Raw genomic sequence first — 22,362 nt, 5'->3', positions numbered from 1 at the left:
ATGTAACTCAATCTGCAGTGAGATTGTACCATATGATTTGTATTGATTTATATTGTAAACTTTTAAAGCTGTACTTACAAACTAAAGCTCTTCTATGATTACAACTAAGGAGGCATTTACATTGCAGCTACTGATGTGAGACCAATCGCTAAAGTTCAATTTCCAGTCAGGCAGAACCTTGCATATATTACTGGCCCCCAGCCTGCCTGGCTGGAATTTCGATTGTCCTGTTTAGCTCTACGCATGCCCAGATACATTCATGTGCAGGGCTATCTCCCCAAAAGCTGGAAATTTAAATGTTTAGAGTGCAGGGAGGAGAAAATTCTCACTTTCCAAACATTTAAATTAAAGACAGGTAGGGATTATGAATGTGTAGGGATTCAACCAGATTTGACAATGCAGTGTATTTACATACCAAACCAAAGTGGTGTGAAAGTACCCCATCCAAAAAGTCTCATTCCACTTCACCCCTGATCTTAACTTGGCTTTGTATTGCTTGTTCAGCATTGTTTCTAAACTGCAATCGCTTAGGGCCGATGCACTTGTAGTGTAGCTGTATCTTAAGAAAGTCACTTTGATCTTAAGATTAACATTTTGCAGTTGTGAACCTATGTCCAACCAAATGCCATGACACACTCCTTAACTATTCTTAATTTACAGAATTCTGATAATAATGTTACATTTTTGAGATGAAACACTGGGCTTTGAAAAGGGTAAACTCCAATTCTAAAATGGATGATGCTTTTAAGAAAAATCTCAGTAATTTTCAGCACATTTCATCCTAGTCACTGATTCCTGGACTTCACACTCTGGACTCCAGAGCCTAGACTTTACAGTTAGTATTATTTTAATGCTGACTCTAAACCATGGGTTAACACCATTAAAATAATACTGAATGGAAAAACTAGGCTCAGATATGTAGCAGCTTATATCTCCTTGGCTTTCACGAACTAATGGAGGAAGCTGAAGAGCAACGTAAGATAAAGTCGGTTGATTTGCATTCCCTCCCAATAGCTGACATTCTGGATACAATCAGCTACTACTATTATGGGAAAGCAAATAGCCCAATATCACTTGATCTCAGAATTTCCAGCCTGAGCACAACTGAATTATGCCACCAGTATGCCCCTATAATAAATTATGGTTGGTGTTCATATATGCTGTTTTAGCATTCACCGGATAAAGAAAAGCCCCAAATCATGGTGTTCAAAATCATGAGGGGTCTAGTCAGAGTAGATAGAGAGAAACTGTTCCCATTGGCGGAAGGGTCTAGAACCAGAGGACACAGATTTAAGGTGATTGGCAAAAGAACCAAAGGCGACATGAGGAAAAACTTTTTTACGCAGCAAGTGGTTAGTATTTGGAATGCACTGCCTGTAAGGATGGTAGAAGCAGATTCAATCATGGCTTTCCAAAGGGAATTGGATAAGTACCTGAAGGAAATAAAATTGCAGGGCTACGGGGAAAGGGCGGGGGAGTGGGACTAGCTGAGGTGTTCTTGCTGAAGTGTTCTTGCAGAGAGCCGGCATGGGCTCGATGGGCCGATTGGCCTCTTTCTGTGCTGTAACCATTCTATGATTGCCCTTTCTGGCTTTATCTACATGTACTCGCACTTTCAGGGAATCGTGCATTTGAACCCCTCGGTCTTTCTTTTCAACCAAATCCAATAAATACTTGAAAGAGCAAAAAATGCAGGGATATGGGGAAAGAGCGGGGGAGTGGGACTAACTGGATTGCTCTTCAAAAGAGCTGGCACAGATTCGATGGGCCAAATGGCCTCCTTCTGTGCTGTACTATTGTAGGATTGTATGTATAATTCAAAATGCTCTGCAAAATAACACAGATGATTATTAGGGATTTCTAAATCATTTCACTTCAAGTTACAGTAAACTTCACAAATTAGGTCCAGTTACGCATTGCTTATCGTTTCTTAACTGCCTGAAAAGTTTTAATGTCAATGGAAAATGCTAGTCTTCTTCGTAAGCACCTGTTATTCCTCTGAAAATCAGGAACAAAGAACCATGAACTATACACAGCAAATGTTCAGAGTGTAAACATTACTATCAAATACTAGTTTTGTTATTTGTATTTTTGTACCTTTTAACTATGGTTATTTAAATAAATGTAAATAAATTAGATTTTAACATACACAAAAGTAACTGTTAGTTTAGAACCTTTACTAAAGCTGACAGTTATCTTCAGTCTGGTATTTCAGTACTTCATATTCCTATAAATGTAAAATTGAAAGTAGCCGTCAGCAATCAGATCCAACAACCAACACGGAATCCACACAGCTTCGTGGAACAAGCTACTAGAGAAGATCATTGAAGTGGGCAGTATAATTGGGTTCAAGAGTCCATTAAATACATTTCTGCAGAAAGAAAGGATTGAGTGACATGGGGGAGGCATGGGGGGTACTGGTTGTTTACTATTTATAGTAAAATCTTAAATATGTCCTTCATATAGCCATGTATAATTTTATTATAAATAGCAAACAGTGGAAATCTAGAACTTGGGGGCATAGTTTCAGAATAAAGGGTCGCCCTTTTAGAACTGAGATGAGGAATTTTTTGTCTCAGAGGGTCGTAAATCTGTGGAATTCTCTGCCCCAGAGAGCCGTGGAGGCTGGGTCATTAAATACATTTAAGGTGGAGATAGATAGATTTTTACAAGATAAGGGAGTGAAGGGTTATGGGAGTGGGCAGGGAAGTGGCTTTGAGCCCAAAATCAGCCATGATCTTATTGAATGGCGGAGCAGGCTCGAGGGGCCACATGGCCTATTCCTGCTCCTATTTCTTATGTATTATGAAATCTTCTATAATTAGAACAGATAATGCTGAAAACACTCAGCAGATCAAACATAGAAACATGGAAGATAGGAGCAGGAGTAGGCCATTCGGCCCTTCGAGCCTGCTCCGCCATTCAACGAGATCATGGCTGATCATCCAAACCCTAGCACCCGGTCAAGCAGCATCTGTGGAGAGAAACACAAGGTTAACGTTGTTTTGTCAGAACGAACTAAACCAACAGTTACTTATGTGTATTATAATGTGTTTTGTGCATATGTAGACATTTTCTCCCATGGTGAAAAGGGGCGTGGGTGGATTTGATTGAATTTGATGGGTTGAATGGCCTTTTCCTGTTCCTTCTGTTCTTTAATTGACATAAATTTGAGTTAAGGTCCAACCTGTTCATACTTTGTATGGATTTTCAGAATATGCTTGTCACCAACTCCAGTGAATGCAAAATGTGTTGAATAGTTCAAGAGGCAACTGGCTGTACCAGGGCTGAAATGGCAATACAAAAACGTGTTTGAAATAGAGAATTCAAAGCACAGACTCACAACTCAAATGAACTAATGGGCCAAATGGCATGTCTCGTTCCAAGTCATGGATTTAAACTACATTTTAGTCAGAAGCTTCACTGGCCAGAATAGAGAATGTTCACACAGATGCAAAAGTCATTCAATATAAAAAAAATAACTTCTGCTCTGTTAAGAAAGGATTATTTTTAAAAAATGATGCTTTAAACTTACATTTATCACAGATGTTGACAATCACAGCAATTTGATTTCAAGATTATGACATTTGTGGAAGAATATTGTATATCAAGATTCAAGATTATTTTATTGCCATATGTAACTGGTACAATGGAATGCTTACTCCTCACTCACTCCCACAATATAAGTATAAATATAAAAAGCAAAAGTAAAAACAAGTATAAATATAGAAACAATAAGCAAATAAGTATAGCAATGACAGTCCAAGTTGCAGGATATGATGAATAGTGCAAAAAGCCTCTATTACCACTGGAAGTAATAGTAATATAATATAAGTATATGGTAGTATAAGTATAATATATATATTTATATATAAATAAGTATAAATTAAAATGCAGTGTGCAATGTACAAATGAGTTATAAGTTAAGGTTGAGGTACAAGAGTCCTATGTGCACACAGTCCAGTGATCAAGAATGTTCTTGTGCGCTCACGGTTCATGTGATATACAGTTCCAGGGTTGGGGGGAGAATGTGACTATGATATGTGGGGCAGTGCGGTTAGCAGTTCAGTAGGCGCACTGCCTGTGGGTAGAAACTGTTCTTGAACCTGCTGGTCCTGGTTCGGATGCTGCGGTACTGACGGCCGGACAGCAGGAGGGAGAACAGTTCGTGCCCAGGGTGGTTGGGGTCCTGGGTGATGGAGCGGGCCTTGTTCTGACACCTGGTCTGGAAGATCTCCTCGATGGACGGAAGTGCACACCCGATGATCTTTTCTGCCATCCTCACAACCCTCTGGATGGCTTTCCTGTCCTGTGCAGTGGTGTTACCATACCACACATTGACACCACCCATCAGGACGCTCTCTATGGTGCCGCGGTAAAAGTTCACAAGCCACTGTGTGCTTATGTCGCATTTCCTCAGGCACCGTAGAGGGTAGAGGCGCTGGTGTGCCTTCTTCAGCATGGCCTCAGTATTGTGGTTCCAGGCCAGGTCATCGGAGATCTGCAGTCCCAGGAATCGGAAGCAACTGACGACTTCCACTGGTGTCCCGTCTATGCTGATGGGGCGGTGGTTCCCTCGGTGGCTTCTGAAGTCCACGATGAGCTCCTTAGTCTTGCCAACGTTCAGGGCAAGGTTGTTGTCATTGCACCATCTCATCAGCTGGACTATCTCATATCTGTACTCCGTCTCGTCGTCGTTGCTTATCAGGGCAATTACTGTGGTGTCGTCGGCAAACTTGATGATCCGGTTGTTGCTGTGTATGGCTATACAGTCATGTGTAAACAGAGAGTACAGCCAAGGACTGAGGCAGCAGCCTTGTGGCGCTCCGGTGTTGAGGACCAGAGTGGATGAGGTGTTGTTCCCTATTTTCACCACTTGAGGCCTGCCAGTCAGGAAATCCAGAATCCAATTGCAGATGGGGGTGCCCAGGCCTAGGTCCCTCAGTTTCAGGACCAGCTTGGAGGGAACAATAGTATTAAATGCAGAGCTGTAGTCAATGAACAACAATCTGACGTAAGTGTCCCTCCTGTCTAGGTGTTCCAGGGCAGTGTGTAGTGTTAGGGAGATGGCATCGTCCACAGACCTGTTCGCTGTGTATGCGAACTGGAACAGGTCCAAGGAGTCGGGGATGATGCTGTTTATGTGTGCCATGACCAGCTTTTCCAGGCACTTCATGGCTATAGATGTTAGAGCCACGGGTCGATAGTCATTGAGGCCTGTTACCTTGGTCTTCTTAGGTAATGGCACAATGGTTGTCTCCTTGAAGCACACTGGTACAACAGACTGCTGCAGTGAGATGTTAAAAATGTTCGTGAACACAGGAGCCAGCTGGTCTGCGCAGGTCTTGAAGACACGGGGTGGAACCCCATCTGGGCCGGCTGCCTTCCATGCTTTCACCCTCCTGAAGGTTCTCCGGACCTCGGACTCAGTCAGCTGTAATGTGTAATCCTCTGGGTGGCTGGGGGTTTTGATGGCCGGCTCAGTGTTCTCCCTCTCAAAGCGAGCATAAAAAGTGTTCAGCTCGTCTGGTAGGGAGGGATCGGTGTTGGTGACTCCCGCTGAGCTCCCCTTGTAGTTGGTGATGGCCCTTAGTCCCTGCCACATGCATCTGGCGTCAGAGCCCCCGCCGTACTGGGACTCCAGTTTGTTCTTATAGTCTCTTTTTGCTGTTTTGATGGCCTTTCTGAGGTCATATTTGGCTTTCTTGTAGAGTTCGGTGTCCCCTGATTTGAAAGCGGTACACCATTCTCTTAGTTTGTTGCGGATGTCTGAGTTCATCCATGGTTTGCAGTTGAGTGTTAAGTGTGATGCTGACCATGAAAGATAAATGGTCAGTAGACTCAAGTCAATTTTTCTATTTCACGTCTAGAGTTGCATTCTAATTGCACAAATAATACAATTGGTTTTGTATGGTAATTCATAACCTGATTCAACAGTTCAATGAGTTACTTAGATTGTTTTAGAAATCAAGGCCTAGAAATTCAGTATCGCCTCGTTTGGGGCGCTACAGCCGGGCGCTCGCTAAATTTAGCGCCCGGCGCAACTTATCACCACCTTTGCCAAAATTCAGTTGCATCGCCCCAAGAGGTTGCTGCTGCGCTAAAGCAGGCGATGCACGACTATCATAAGGCGCTAAGCCGGCGAGCCGAGGCGCTAACACCGAGGGCGGGCACAGCGCAGGTGCGGCGAGTTTCTGAATGAAGGCAGACACGCTGGCGCCGGTCAGCTCTTAAAGGGGGAGGGTCGACTTGTTTGGCTGCCACACCCTGCACACTGCAGCCCTGAAGCAAGGCCTGACCATTGCTGGTTCATCAGTTCGACGCCCTGGACCATGGGGAAGCCCGCTATTCTTCCAAATCCCATTGCACGCTCTTGCTGCTTGTCCAGGGTCATGGGGAAGGAGATGTACTGATGTCTCCTTCTGAAAAGGGCATTGGTCACCTGGCGGATGCAGCAATGTACCGCGAACTGGGAGATGTTGGCAATGTCCCCAGTAGCAGATTGGAAGGAGCCGGTGGCATAGAAGTTGAGAGCCACCGTCACCTTCACTGCCACCGACAGAGACATCCTGCTCCTCAGCTGTGGCTGCAGATCTCTGCGAAGCAGGTGGCAGATCTCAGTGACCACCTCCCTTCTGAATTGCAGCCTCCGAACACACTGCTCCTCAGACATGTTCAGATATGAGAACTGCTGGCGGTATACCCTGGGTGGGTAAGGCCTCCTGTGCCGACGCCTGTTGGCCCTTCTCCGTCTGGCCATGACTGGCACTCTCTCACGGCGTTTCTGAGCCCTTTGAATGCAATGCAGAAAGCCAACGTTTCCACCCATTGCAGCCCCCATTATATGTGGCGACTCAAGGCTATGGCACTGAAAGTTAAATCCAAGTGCAAAGCTCTGGCCTGAAGCCAGAAGTACCTGTGCGAGCGCTGAGTCAAAGCAGAAAGCTCTCTCCCTTTGTCTCTCTCCAAATATCCGTCTCTCACACAGAAGGATTGCCACAAAATGGCTGCCACTTATAATGCAGGAGGAGTCCCCTTTAAATAGCGCCCCCCGCAGCGACTGGGAACCGTTCCCCTCTACCAGTCGCTGGGGGCGCCAGGTGCACAGAAGGGCGGCGCCACTGAAGTTCCGGTTCGGGGCGCACCAAGGGCGTTGCACCATGAAATGACATCACGATCTGCACGCGCAGCTGAGCGGGCGCTGCGGTTTTGCGTCGCCGCTAAATCTTGAGTGAAATTCGCGAGAGGCGCAGATCGCGCTGCGCCCGGGCGCTTGCTGCTTAGCGCCCCACTTCTCCTCCTCCTAAGGCGCTAGCGGCTGGCGCTAACAACTGAATTTCTAGGCCCAATAGTGGTGTCACATATTTCCAAGAAATCATTTCGTTGAATCTAATTATATTAATGAATAGAAGAGAGGGTCTAATTGACTCAGAGTAAGCAGTAGCTCACAAACTAAATTGGAGGTGTGTAAATTTGGGAGTTTGTGTTGAAATACCATTGAAAACTGGCTGAAAGCCTGTAGGTAGAAAGTGGTTGCAGATGGATTTGGATCTGCTTGGGGATCGGTCACCAATGGTGTCCCACAGGTATCAGTGTTTGGACGGTTACTGTTTGCTATTTTCATTCATGATCTAGATGTAGGTGTGAGGAGAATGATCTGCAAGTTTGCAGATGATACTAAGATATGTGCGAGAGTCAGAACTGTAGACAATGCTCGACTACTATAAGCGGATTTAGATGCGCTGGAGGATTGGGCCCGTGACTGGCATATGATGTTTAACTTTAAAAAGTGAAATGTTGTGCATGTGGGCAGGGCGAATGCTGCACATACATACACCCTTCAGGGAAAAAAAACTAAAGCTGGTGAAGAAAGTGATCTGGGTATTCTAGTGCATAGATCTCAAGATTCATGACCAACGCCATGAAGCAATAGCTAGAGAAAATAGGGTGCTAGGGTGTACTTACAGGACAATTAATGATAAAACAAAGCATATTATGTTGTCCTTGGTTAGGCTTCAGTTAGATACTGTGTCCAGTTTTGGTTTCCTCACTTGGTGGGTGATATTGAGGCTTTGGAAAGGGTGCAGGAGGACTACAAGATTAATTCCCTGTTTAAAGCATCTTAGTTATCAAGATCGACTCAAAGAGCTGGGTCTCCAAACTTTAGAGAAGCGTAGACTTAAGGGCGATTTGATCAAGGTTTATAAGATGATGAAGGGATTAGATTGTGTTTGCGTAGACAATTTGTTTCAGTTAAATAGGTTAGGGAGGACCAGGGGTCACAATCTCAAGGAATGTAATGACAGAACTAGGTTAGATGTTAGGAGGTAGTTCTTTTCTGTACTGCAAAATCCTGGCTAAATTCGCTTAGGGTGATTGAAATATAGATGTTTAATTTATTCTTGGGAAGTGAGTGTCGTTGGCAAGACTGCATTTATTGCCTATCTCTAGCTTCCCTAAGAAGGTGGTGGTGGTGGGCCTACTCCTTGGACTGCTGCAGTCTTTGTAGTGATGGTACTCCCACAATGGTGTTAGGTAGGCAATTCCAGGATATTGACCCAGTGACGCTGAAACAATGGCAGTATATGTCCAAGTCAATGTGGGGTGTGACTCAGGGGGGAACTTGGAGATGATGGTGTTCCCCTGACATTGCTGCTCTTGTCTTTCTCAGTGGTAGAAGTTGCAGGGCAGGGAAGTGCTGTTGAAGTAACCTTGGTGAGTTGCTGCAATGTATCCTGTAGAGGTTACATACTGCAGTCACATCTCGTTAGTGGATCTTGAGTCCAGAGGCAGCAGCAATTGAACTGTTCAGTCCGGGATGATGTCAAGTTTCTTGTGCGTTGTTGTGGCTGTGCCGATCCAGTGAGTGGCACCTGTTCTCCTCTCTCAGGATGACAACATACCTACTTCCCCCTGCCAGAAACTCTGCCAGTGCTCTTGTTGGTGCCACTCATCCAGCTGGCCCAGATTGTTGCAACCCACGCAGAGATGCTGCAGTCTCCAGCCAGTCCCTCTAGGCCGACAGCTGCTCGAGGTAGTCCTCCAAGGCCTCCTCCACAGCCAGCTGAAGTGTCCTCTGTTTAGATTGAAGACCTTAGTTTCAGATTGGACTACAATGAACTCAATGGAAGCTCAGCTGTGCAGCCAAATTTATAGGCCTATGTTTCTTTCCTGTATGTGTGTGACTATTTATGAAAAAATCTAATCTACATTTACAGAAGGAAACTAAACTTGTTGGTAATATTGAGAAATAATTTGCAATTCATTAAGATTAAATCCTATATTCAAACTCTCTCTTCCTCATGTTTTGCTGGGGGTTATAAATATTCTCTCAGTATTAAGCTATACAAAGGAAGTTACCATTGATAAACAACAAACATTTGGAGCTAAAAATTCGATAGCCCCCGAAAATAGTCGCAATGTGCAATTAACCCGTGTCCATTCAAGGTAATGCAGACAGCATGCAAACTTGGTGCTGCTAGCTAATTTAAATGATAGTGGCGTGCAGCCCAACATTAAACGCGCTGCTGAATGGCTGTACGCTCAGCAGGGGGCCCAAGTTTGGCGAGGCTAGCACCAATTATAGCTAGCCTGCACTTTATAAAGCCAGCCTGCACTTCTTAAAGTGGAGGTGCAGTTTGATGAGACCAGGTGCTGGAAGTCATTCCAGGAGGTAGTTTCAACTGGGAAATATTCAGCAATGGCACAACAGGCCAGAAAGAGGGCTCCAAGGTTCTCAGAAGCAGCACTGGAGGCCATAGTACAAGAGGCGGAGAGGGGAGAGGTCCTGTTTCCACAGGGGGCCAGGAGGCCCTCCAGACAGACACTGCGAAGGCAGTGGGAGCAGATAGCCACAGAGGTCAATGCCAACAGTGTTTCCCAAAGGACTTGGATGCAGTGTCGGAAGAAGTTCAATGACCTCCTGCTGAGAGCCCTTCTCCCCCAACCTCCTCTTCCTCCTGCCTCTTCTGGCAGCTTATCCTGCTCTGTGTCACCTCTGCTCATTCTCCCTGTCATGCTGCAGGCCAAGGGGGATACAAACTACTGCACCCATGTCTGGGAGCAACTGGTCTGAGCAGACCCCTTGCGAGTCAGTACCAAGTCCTTGAGCATGTACCTCACCACTCCTTGTAGACTTTAGGTAACTTTAAAGAAGTCTAGAAAGCACCAAACACTTCTACGAACTCAGAAACAGCTAGTAGAAATCAATCAGCAATTAATAAGAAATTAGAAGTGCATGTAACAAGGGCAATACAGTAATCATAGGGGACTTTAATCTACATATTGACTGGGCAAATCAAATTACCACTAATAGTGTGGAGGATGAATTCTTGGAATGCATGCGAGAGGGTTTCCTGGACCAGTATGTGAAGGAATAAACCAGGGACCAGGCCATTCTGGTAGTGTGTAATGAGAAAGGGCTAATCAATAATCTTGTGGTAAAGGAGCCTTTAGGGACAAGTGACCATAATATGATTGAATTTTACATTAAGTTTGAGAGTGATGTAGTCCAATCTGAAACTAAGGTCTTCAATCTAAACAGAGGAAACTACAAGGGTATGAGGGGCAAGTTGGCCATGGTAGATTGGGAGACTACACTAAAAAGTATGAAGGTGGACATACAATGGCTAACATTCAAGGAAATAATGCATTATTTGCAACAAACATATATTCCCCTAGGGCATAAAAACCCAAAAGGAAAAGTGATCCAACCATGGCTAACAAAAGAAATTAAAGCTAGTATTAAGTCAAAGGAGGAAGCTTATAAAGTTGCCAGAAAAAGTGGTCAGCCTGAGGATTGGGATCCTTTTAGAAATCAGCAAAGGGGGATCAAGGAATTGATAAAGAAAGGGAAAATGGAATATGAGCACAAACTAGCGAAAAATATAAAAACAGATTGTAAAAGCTTCTATAGGTATGTGAAAAGGAAAAGACTGGCGAAGGTAAATGTAGGTCCTTTACAGTCAGAGACAGGAGAATTTATAATGGGGAATGAGGAAATGGCAGTGAAATTAAATAAATACTTTGGCCTAGAAATTCAGTATCGCCACGTTTGGGGCGCTACAGCCGGGCGTTCGCTAAATTTAGCGCCCAGCGCAACTTAGCACCACCTTCGCCGAAATTGAGTTGCATCACCCCAAGAGGTTGCTGCTGCGCTAAAGCAGGCGATGCACGACTATCATAAGGTGCTAAGCCGGCGAGCTGAGGCGCTAACACCGAGGGTGGGTGCAGCGCAGGTGCGGCGAGTTGCTGCTTGAAGGCAGACACGCTGGCGCCGGTCAGCTCTTAAAGGGGGAGGGTGGACTTGTTTGGCTGCCACGCCCTGCACACTGCAGCCCTGAAGCAAGGCCTGACCATTGCTGGATCATCATTTCTACGCCCAGGACCATGCAGAAGGCTAGGGAGCGAGCGGAGCGCTTCAGCGAGGGTGCCCTGAGGCTACTGGTTGGCGCAGTAGAGCGCAGGCGACCTGTCCTCTTCCCTGACAGTGGGAGGAGGCCGCTTCCCAGCGAATACCGAAAAGCCTGGAGGGAGGTGGCAAACAGGGTGACCACCAACAGCATGGTTGCCAGGACTGCACTTCAATGCAGGAAAAAGTTCAACGACCTCACTCGGGCTGTCAGGGTGAGTACCCTTTCCACTATCCTGTTCATCCCTGCATGTGCATCTCAGTTTCTGGCCAAAGGGACCTGAAAGCCCCAATGCCCAGCCCTCATCCAAGAGCTATGGGACTCTCATGAAAACCACTTGCACATTCAGCACTTTACACACTGTCAGGGCTATTCCAGCATGGGAGGCAGTGCAGGCAAGATGAGGGCTTGACACTGTCAGGGCTATTCCACCATGGGAGGCAGTGCAGGCAAGATGAGGGCTTGACACTGTCAGGGCTATTCCACCATGGGAGGCAGTGCAGGCAAGATGAGGGCTTGACACTGTCAGGGCTATTCCACCATGGGAGGCAGTGCAGGCAAGATGAGGGCTTGACACTGTCAGGGCTATTCCACCATGGGAGGCAGTGCAGGCAAGATGAGGGCTTGACACTGTCAGGGCTATTCCACCATGGGAGGCAGTGCAGGCAAGATCAGGGCTTGACACTGTCAGGGCTATTCCACCATGGGAGGCAGTGCAGGCAAGATCAGGGCTTGACACTGTACTTAGAGGCCATCCTTTCTCTTGCAGGGCAAGCTGGCCCACAATCGCAGGCAGTAGCTACGGACCGGGGGAGGCCGTCCTGACCTCAAAGAGCTCAGCGACCTGGAGCAGCGTGTGGAGCGCATTATGGCAGGCCGGCTGATTGGCCCCGTCGCCAGTGGAGATGCCGACCCTGTTCTGGACAGCAATGGTAAGGTCATCACCTTTTTGACCTCTCTCTTTCCACTTGTGCCTCACACCAGCATCCTTTGCCACTATCGAACCAATGCAGTGCATATCAGCACTCATGCCTCCCTCGCTGCCACCCTGTCCTCACTCTAAAGCAACTCTTGTGCCTCCCTGCTTTCAGATGCTGATTCGCCAGGTGAGGAGGCGGGCCCTCAAGCTGCCACTGTCAGTGATTCTGAATTCGAGGAGGAGGAAGAGGAAGCTGGCCCATCAGTGCCACCCTCAGCCGAGGCAGCCCATGGCCATGATGGGGACACGTCTTCCCTAGAGGGGAGCAGGGGGGAAGGGTCTGAGGAGAGTGAAGCTCCGGGGCTCAGCGGGCTGCAGCAACGCGGGAGGGGTGGGGAAGCTCGGCGGCCTTCTCCCCGGAGGGTGAGTGCGGCCTCCAGTCCTGCTACGGTGAGCGCAGAGGAGGTGCTCCTTGGTGAAATGGGCGCCCAGACTGAGCGCAGGCACACTGAGCTCATGGCTGCAGTGGCAAGGATGCCTGACTCCATAGAGTCACTGGCAAGGAGTGCTCAGGAATTCGGGGCAGCGCAGGCCAGGAGTCTGCAAGAATTCAGTGCAGCACAGGCAAGGAGTCTGCAGGACTTCGCGGCAGCACAGGCTTGGAGTCAGCAGGACTTCGCTGCATCACAGGCGGCTTCCAGCCAAGTGCTCAGTCGTGCCGTGCATTCACTGGCTGGTCTGATGCAGACACAGATCAGGGCCACATGGGCACTAACTGCTGCCACCCTCGCTGGATCAGCCAGGCACCGCCGGGGCCCTCGCCGCACCGCAGCAGCCCAGCAGTCTGTGCTTCAGCAGATTGCTGCGCATGCTGCAGTGCTGGCCCGTGCGAGTGCCAGTGTATCAGCCGACCAGGGAGTGCCGTTGGCAGCATTCCTGCAGCCAACACTGTCACTCCTCCACTGCAGCTGCCACCACCCGTAAGACAGACTGCTGCCGCCCAAGCAGAGTTGGAGCAGTCAGCAGCTGGGCCCTCCAGGCCCAGAGCTGGTCCAGGCCATCCCCCAAGGGCATCTGTCGTCTCACCATCTGACCCTCAGCAGCCTTCCCCCAGCCTTGCTGCAGCCACTGGGGTCCCATTGAGGAGGAGCTGCAGGGCGGGAAGGGGCCATTCGCGGAAGCGAGGCGGATCACCCTCACAGGGGAAAAATTAGAAGGTGTGGCCAAATGTTGTGTTTATATATGAAGGCCGAGAATGTTTTGTTTATATATGAAGGCCGAGACTGTTGTGTTTGTTTTTTATATGAAGGCCGAGGATCATGGTCATTTTAGTTTAACTGTTTTTTTCATTTTCTGAAGGTTGAGAGAGCCAGTTATGTCTCTGACTGTTTTTTGGGGGGTTTATCTGAATTAGTTTGTCATGCAGGAAGGGCACAGAGTTTGCACAGTAAAAAAATTTCTTTAATCACATTGTCCATGTTTGCACTTTGAACTATTTGTTGCCTTGACCGGCTGAGGGGTTGTGGAGTGGCTCCATTCATGTTCTTTCATTGGGACAAGCCATTCCCTGAGAGGGGGCCTAGAACCGAGTTGCAATAAGCCGCCGGCGGACGGCCCTTGCGCTTTGTGCCTCCCTCCCGTCTTGGTGCTCCTCCTCCTCCTCCTCCTCCTCTGGTGGTCCTCCAATGTCTGCTGGCAGTGGCCGAGTCCTGAGGATAGCCAGGTTGTGCAGCATGCAGCACACTACAACGAAATGGGAGACTCGCTCAGGCGAGTACTGTAGGGCTCCTACGGAATGGTCCAGACAGCGGAACTGTTGCTTGAGCATGCCGATTGTGTGCTCAATGATGTTCTTGGTAGCTTGATGGTTGTCATTGTATCGCTCTTCAGCAGGGGTGTTGGGCACACGGAGCGGGGTCATCAGCCAGGTACACAAAGGATAGCCTTTGTCCCCTAGAAGCCATCCTCATGGGTGAGCCTGGGCTTCGAAAATGTTTGCCACAGAAGTCTGGCGCAGGATGAAGGCATCGTGGCTGCTGCCTGGAAAGCGGGCATTGACAGCTAATATGAGCAAATGGTAGCCCTTCCGGTTGCGGTAATCCTCGGCATTCTCTAGAGGTGCCCACAAAGCCACATGTGTGCAGTCAATGGCGCCCTGGACCATGGGGAAGCCCGCTATTCCTCCAAATCCCATTGCACGCGCTTGCTGCTTGTCCAGGGTCATGGGGAAGGAGATGTACTGACGTCTCCTTCTGAAAAGGGCATTGGTCACCTGGCGGATGCAGCATTGTATCGCGAACTGGGAGATGTTGGCAATGTCCCCAGTAGCGGATTGGAAGGAGCCGGTGGCATAGAAGTTGAGAGTCACCGTCACCTTCACTGCCACCAACAGAGACGTCCTGCTCCTCAGCTGTGGCTGCAGATCTCTGCGAAGCAGGTGGCAGATCTCAGTGACCACCTCCCTTCTGAATCGCAGCCTCCGAACACACTGCTCCTCAGACATGTTCAGGTATACCCTGGGTGGGTAAGGCCTCCTGTGCCGACGCCTGTTGGCCCTTCTCCATCTGGCCATGACTGGCACTCTCTCACGGCGTCTCTGAGCCCTTTGAATGCAATGCAGTAAGCCAACGTTTCCACCCATTGCAGCCCCCATTATATGTGGCGACTCAAGGCTGTGGCACTGAAAGTTAAATCCAAGTGCAAAGCTCTGGCCTGAAGCCAGAAGTACCTGTGCGAGCGCTGAGTTAAAGCAGAAAGCTCTCTCCCTTTGTCTCTCTCCAAATATCCGTCTCTCACACAGAAGGATTGCCACAAAATGGCTGCCAATTATAATGCAGGAGGAGTCCCCTTTAAATAGCGCCCTACGTGCCCCGCAGCGACTGGGAACCGTTCCCCTCTACCAGTCGCTGGGGGCGCCAGGCGCACAGAAGGGCGGCGCCACTGAAGTTCCGCTTCGGGGCGCACCAAGGGTGTTGCACCATGAAATGACGTCAGGATCTGCGCGCGCAGCTGAGCGGGCGCTGCGGTTTTGCGCCGCCGCTAAATCTTGAGTGAAGTTCGCAAGAGGCGCTGATCGCGCCACGCCCGGGCACTAGCCGCTTAGCGCCCCACTTCTCCTCCTCCTAAGGCGCTAGCGGCTGGCGCTAACAACTGAATTTCTAGGCTTTTGTTTCCGTCTTCACGGAGGAAGACACAAAAAACTTCCCAGAAATATGAGAAAACCAAGGGTGTGGCAAGAATGACGAACTTAAAGAAATTATTATTCGTAAAAAAACAGTACTAGCAAAATTAATGGGACTAAAAGTTGATAAATCCCAAGGACTGGATGACCTACATCCTAGGACTTTGAAAGAGGTGGCCATTGGGATAGTGGACGCCTTGGTTATCATCTTCCAAAATTCTATAGATTCTGGAATGGTTCCTGCAGATTGGTGGATAGCAAATGTAACCCCGCTATTTAAGAAAGGAAGGAGAGCGAAAACGGGGAACTACAGACCTGTTAGCCTCACATCAGTAGTTGTGAAAATGCTGGAATCTATTATAAAGGATGCAATAACTGGGCACTTAGAAACTAATAGTAAGATTGGGCAGAGTCAACATGGAATTATGAAAGGGAAATACAATTTAACAAACCTATTGGAGTTCTTTGAGGATGTAACTAGTGGAGTAGACCAAGTGGAACCGGTAGATGTGGTGTATTTGGATTTTCAGAAGGCCTTCGATAAGGTCCCACACAAGAGGTTGGTGAACAAAATTAGGGCACATGGAATTGGGGGTAATATACTAGCATGGATTGAGAATTGGTTAACAGACAGAAAACAAAGAGTAGGGATAAACGGGTCTTTTTCAGGATGGCAGACTATGACTAGTGGGGTACCGCAAGGATCGGTTCTTGGGCCCCAGCTATTCACAATCTATATCAATGATTTGGATGAGGGGACTAAATGTAACATTTCCAAATTTGCTGATGATACAAAGCTAGGTGGCAGTGTCAGTTGTGAAGAGGATGTGAAGAGGCTTCAAGGGGATCTCGACAGGCTCAGTGAGTGGGTGAGAACATGGCAGTTGGAATATAATGTGGATAAATGTGAAGTTATCCACTTTGGTAGAAAAAACAGAAAGGCAGAGTATTTCCTAAATGGTGAAAGATTGGGGAATGCAGATGCTCAAAGGGACCTGGGTGTCCTTGTACATGAGTCACTGAAAGTGAATGTGCAGGTGCAGCAAGACATTAGGAAGGCAAATGGTATGCTGGCCTTAATTACAAGAGGATTTGAGTACAGGAGTAAAGAAGTCTTACTCCAATTATATAAGGCCTTGGTGAGACCACACCTGGCGTACTGTGTACAATTTTGGTCTCCTTACCTTAGGAAGGATATACTTGCCATAGAGGGAGTGTAACAAAGGTTCACGAGATTGATTCCTGGGATGGCGGGACTGTCGTATGAGAAGAAATTGAGTAAACTAGGCCCGTATTCGCTTAAATTCAGAAGAATGAGAGGGGATCTCATTGAAGTGTACAAAATTATTACAGGGCTTGATAGGGTGGATGCTGGGAGAATGTTTCCCTTGGCTGGGGAGTCTAGAACCAGGATAAAGGGTAGGCCATTCAGGACTGAGATGAGAGGAAATTTCTTCACACAGAGGGTGGTGAATCTTTGGAATTCTCTACCCCAGAGAGCTGTGGAGGCTCAGTCATTGTGTATATTCAAAACAGAAGTCGATAGATTTCTGACTAGTAAGGGCATCAAGGGATATGGCGATAAGGCCAGTGAATGGAGTTGAGGCAGAAGATCAGCCATGATCTCATTGAATGGCGGAGCAGGCTCGAAGGGCCGAATGGCCTACTCCTGCTCCTATTTCTTATGTTCTTATGTTCTTAACCTGTAGGTAGGTGATGATCCCTTTAAATAGGTCTGGTGGGGGGGGGGGGGGTCCTTCCTGCTGCTGAACGCATGTTCAGATGTGGGAGGTTAAGAGAGGGCATTAGCTCCAGTGTTGAGGTCAAATATGGCAGCGCTGGCATCAAACTTTGCTTACTCTGCATACTTCTGGCACACGGACCCATAGCCGATGCTAACGCCCTCATCAAAATAGCTTTTGGTGCGACCTGCACCAGAAGTGTGTGCGTGCTGCTTAAACGCCATTTTTGACCCAAAATGGCACCTGTAGAACCCAAACAACGGGCGCTATGCAGTCAAATTTTTAGCTCTTGCTCTCAACAAAAGAAATATATAAGTGTTCGATGTGCAGAGACTGCCAGAATTTCAAACATACCAAGATGCTTTCCTTTAATCTCTTTTTAACAAATTAGAGTCATAGGGCTGGATTTTCATTGAGGAGTCGGGTAGGAGGCGGGACTACAACTTTTGGGGTTGTAGTCCCGCCTCCATCGAGTTCTAGCCAATGCACACGATTTTGACTTGATTGATCTTGTTGAGTCCACCCAGCGGGCTCAGCAGGCCAATTAAGGGCCACCCGGCAACAGGTGATGTCACAGATTGAAATTTCATCTGTCAAGACCTTTTGACAGATGAAATATCAGTGTTTCACAGCTGTTTGAAACTGTCAAACACTGACAATCTGTACTCCAGGTTAATTCCTTCCTCTCAGGATGATTTAGAGATCTTCCCAGAACAGAAAGCAGAGGCTGCAGATTTTGACAGCTGGCAGCCATTCTGCTTTCTGGGCTGGTGAGATGAGGGTCTCCCGAGACCTGAAGGAAGGAAGGCTGTAAAGGTAAGTAATTGTTAGTAGAACTTCTTTAAACACTTTACACAGACCAAACACACTTACCTCTGCACTCATGCACCCATCACTCACCTGAATACCAGACATCTCGACCCCTCCAAGCCCTTCATCCCGACGGTCCATCTTGCTAACTTGGCGTGGTTTGGAGCCGTCGGGAATCCCACATTTCAACAACGAAAATAGGGATTAGGCTAAAAACTGCCTGTTAACTACCTGTTAACAGGCAATTAATTGACACTAATCCCCTTCCCGCCTCGGGGAGGCGGGTCCCAGTGCGGGGCGGGTATCTGCCTCCTTTGAAACTGGCATGGAGGCAGGTTGGGGGCGGGATGGGGTCGGGACCCCCGATTTCGGGATTTTAAACCCCCACACGCCTCCAAACCCAACTCCACGGCCCAATGAAAATCCAGCCCATAGAGTCATAGGGGAAGAAATTCGGTATCGCCCCATATGGGGTGCAAAGTTTTGCACCCGGCGCAAATTATCGCCACCTACTGCGAAATTGGTCTGTTTCGCCCCTGGAGCTGATTGCAGCGCTAAATCAGGCGCTGCACGACTCTCTTAAGGTGCTAAGCCGGAGGAGCGAGGCGCTAACTCAAAGGGCGGGCGCAGCGCAGGTGCTGTCATTTACCGATTGCACACAGACACGCTGGTGCCGGTCAGCTCTTAAAGGGGAGGGTCGATCTTGATTTGCAGCTGCACCCTGCGCATCGGAGCCCTGAATCTCGGCCTGGACAGACCTGTTGCCAAATCCTGCAGCCAAGGACCATGGAGAGGGCTAGGGAGCAAGCGCAGCATTTCAGCGAGGGGACCTTGGAGGCTCTGGTTGGTGCGGTGGAGCGCAGGCGATCTCTCCTGTACCCGGAGAGTGGCAGGAGGCCTCTGCCCAGCGAGTACCGAAAAGCTTGGAGGGAGGTGGCTCACAGAGTGACCTCCAGCAGCATGGTGCCTAGGACCCCTGTGCAATGCAGGAAGAAGTTCAACGACCTCACTTGGGTCGTCAGGGTGAGTGCCTTTTTCAGAAACCTCTTCATCCCTCCCTCTCGACCTCGCTTTATGGCCAAAGGGTCTTGAAAGCCCCAATGCCCAGCACTCCTCCAACACCTATGGCCCTTTCAGGAAACTCACTCACACATTCAGCACTTTGCATACAGTAAGGGCTATTCGACCATGGGAGGCATTTCAGCCAAGATCATGACTGCATCTTTACTCAGACCTCGTCCTTTTTCTTGCAGGGCAAGCTGGCACATAATAGGAGACAGCAGCAATGGACCGGGGGAGGCCGGCCTCACCTTCAAGCCCCGACCAATCTGGAGCAGTGAGTCCACCGGATTGTGTCAAGCCGGATGCTTGGCCCCATCGCCACTGGAGACGCCGACCCCATTCTGGCCAGCAATGGTAAGGTCATCACCTTTTTGACCTCTCTCCTTCCACTTGTTCTTCACAACAGCATCCTTTGATACTCTCGATCCGAATCAGCACATTGCTGCACTCATGCTTCCCTTGCTGCCACCCTGTCCTCATGCTAAAGCCACTCTTGTACCTCCCTGCTTTCAGATGGTGATTCACCAGGTGAGGAGGCGGGCCCTTAAGCTGCCACTGGGAGTGAATCTGAAGGCGAGGAGGAAGAGGAAGCCGGACCATCAGCGCAACCCTCTGCTGAGGCAGTCCATGGCCATACTGGGGACACGCCTTCCCTGGAGAGGAGCGGGGGGGGGGAATGGTCCGATGAGGGTGAAGCTCCAGGACCCAGCGGGCTGCAGCAATGCGAGGGGGGTAGGGAAGCTCGGGGGCCTTCTCCCCGGAGGGAGAGTATGGCCTCGAGTCCTGCTACAGTGAGCGCAGAAGAGGTGCGGCTCCTCACTGAAATGAGCGCCCAGGTGGAGCAAAGACACACTAAGCTCATGGTTGCAGTGGCAAGGATGCCCGAATCCATTCAGTCACTGGCAAGGAGTGTCCAGGACTTCGGTGCAGCACAGGCGGCTGCCACGCAAATGCTAAGTGCTGCAATGCAGTCAGTGGCTGGTCTCATGCAGACGCAGAGTGAGGCCACGCGAGCACTAACTGATGTCACCCTCGCTGGATCAGGCAGGTTTCCCCGGGGCCCTCCCCGCGCCGCAGCAGGCCAGCAATCTGTGCTCCCGCAGATTGCTCTGCATGCTGAAGTGCTGGCCCGTGGGAGTGCCAGTGTGTCGGTCAAGCGGGGAGTTGCTGTCCTCTCTCAGGATGACAGCATTCCTGCTGCCAGCACTGTCACTTCTCCACTGCAGTTGCCACCACCTGTAGGACAGACTGCTGCCACCCATGCAGAGTTGGAGCAGTCAGCAGCTGGGCCCTCCAGGCCCAGAGCTGGTCCAGGCCGTCCCTCAAGGGCATCTGCAGTCTCAGTTTCTGACACTCAGCAGCCTTCCCCCAGCTTTGCTGCAGCCACTGGGATCCCAGTGTGGCAGAGCTGCAGGGTGGGAAGGGGGCAATTTCACAAGGGAAGCAGATCACCCTCGAAGGGCAAAAAGTAGAAGGTGTGGCAAAATGTTGTTCATTGTTTTATTGAAGGCCGAGGATCGTGGTCATATTTTTGTTACTGTTTTGGACATTGTCTCCAGGTTGTGAGAGCCAGTTATATGATTGACTGTTTCTTTGTGTGTTTCTTTCTATTACTTTGTCATGCAGGAAGGATACACAGTTTTGTAAATAAAGAAGTGTCTTTATTCAAAATGTGCATGTTTGTTCTTTGCACTCATTGTTTCCTTGACCGGCTTAGGGGTTGCGGCATGGTTCCATTCAGGTTCTTTGAATGGCAGAAGCCATTCCCTCAGAGGGGGCCTAGAAGCGAATTGCTATAAGCCTTTGACGGACGGCCCTTGCACTTTGTGCCTCCCTCCCGTCTTGGTGCGGCTGCTCCTCCTCCTCCTCTGCTGGTGCTCCAAGGCCCGGTGGCATTGGCTGGGTCCTGAGGATTGCCAGGTTATGCAGCATGCAGCACACAACGACGAAGTGGGAGACTCGCTCAGGCGAGTACTGCAGGGCTTCTCCGGAATGGTCCAGACAGCGGAACCGTTGCTTGAGCACGCCGATTGTGTGCTCAACGATGTTGCTGGTAGCTTGATGGCTCTCGTTGTATCGTTCTTCTGCAGGGGTACTGGGCGAACGGAGCGGGGTCATCAGCCAGGTGCACAGAGGATAGCCCTTGTCCCCGAGAAGCCAGCCTCCTGGGTGAAGCGGGGCCTCGAAAAGGTCTGCCACAGAAGTCTGGCGCAGGATGAAGGCATCGTGGCTGCTGCCTGGAAAGTGGGCATTGACAGCGAGTATCAGCTGTCTGTGGTCACAGACCAACTGGGCGTTCAAGGAATGGAAGCCCTTTCGGTTGTGGAAAACCTCGGCATTCTCTTGTGGCGCCCGCAAAGCCACATGGGTGCAGTCAATGGCGCCCTGCACCATGGGGAAGCCCACTATTCTTGCAAAGCCTGCTGCGCGCTCTTGCTGCTTGGCCGGGGTCATGGGGAAAGAGATGTGCTCTCGTCTCCTTTTAAAGAGGGCATTTGTGACTTGACGGATGCAGCAATGCACCGCGAACTGGGAGATATTGGCAATGTCCCCAGTAGCAGATTGAAAGGAGCCGGTGGCATAAAAGTTGAGAGCCACTGTTACCTTCACTGCCACCGACAGAGGTCAACCAGTTGAGTTTGCAGATCTGGCTGGAGGAGGTGGCAGAGCTCAGTGACCACCTCCTTGCTGAATCGCAGCCTTCGCAAACACTGCTCCTCAGACATATTGATGTATGAGAACTGTTGTCGAAAAACCCTGGGACGGTGAAGTCTCCTGTACCGATGCCTGTTGGCCCTCCTCCGTCTGGCCATGATTGCCACTCTCTCTCTGCGTCTCTGTGCCCTCTCAATGTGATGGAGAAGCACGACGTTCCCATCCATTGCAGCCCCCATAATATGTGGGCAATCAAAGTTATGCCGGTGAAAAAGCAAAGCAACTACAAAGTTATGGTCAGAAGCCAAAACTACCTCAGACAGCGTTGACTCAATGCAGAAGTCTCTCTTTCTCCCTTTGTCTCTCTGCAAATTTCTCTCTCTTTCTCTCAGAACGAATGGTCCAAAAATGGTTACCACACAGAAGACAGGAAGAGCCCCCTTTAAATATCGCCCCCCCAGCCCCACAGCGACTGGGAAGCGTTCCAGTCAACCTGTTGTTGGTAGCGACAGGCGGAAAGGAGGGGGGCGCCATTGAATTTCCGGTCCGGGGCGCCCCAAGGGCGTTGCACTCTGGAATGAC

The 22,362-nt window shown here is 49.2% G+C and overlaps 1 protein-coding gene across 1 annotated transcript in view; it reads right to left on the bottom strand.

Annotated features, from left to right (window-relative positions):
* The window catches only part of cfap20dc (CFAP20 domain containing), a 721,404-nt gene that overhangs the window by 8,650 nt on the left and 690,392 nt on the right, over positions 1 to 22,362 (bottom strand). The window lies entirely within an intron of this gene.

This window comes from Somniosus microcephalus, chromosome 11 (genome assembly GCF_052327205.1).
Source record: "Somniosus microcephalus isolate GS21.2 chromosome 11, FLI_Smic_1.0, whole genome shotgun sequence".
Classification (NCBI taxonomy): Eukaryota; Metazoa; Chordata; class Chondrichthyes; order Squaliformes; family Somniosidae; genus Somniosus; species Somniosus microcephalus.
Note: the sequence above shows the minus strand (reverse complement) of the source record. Positions and strands in the feature narration are given on the sequence as shown.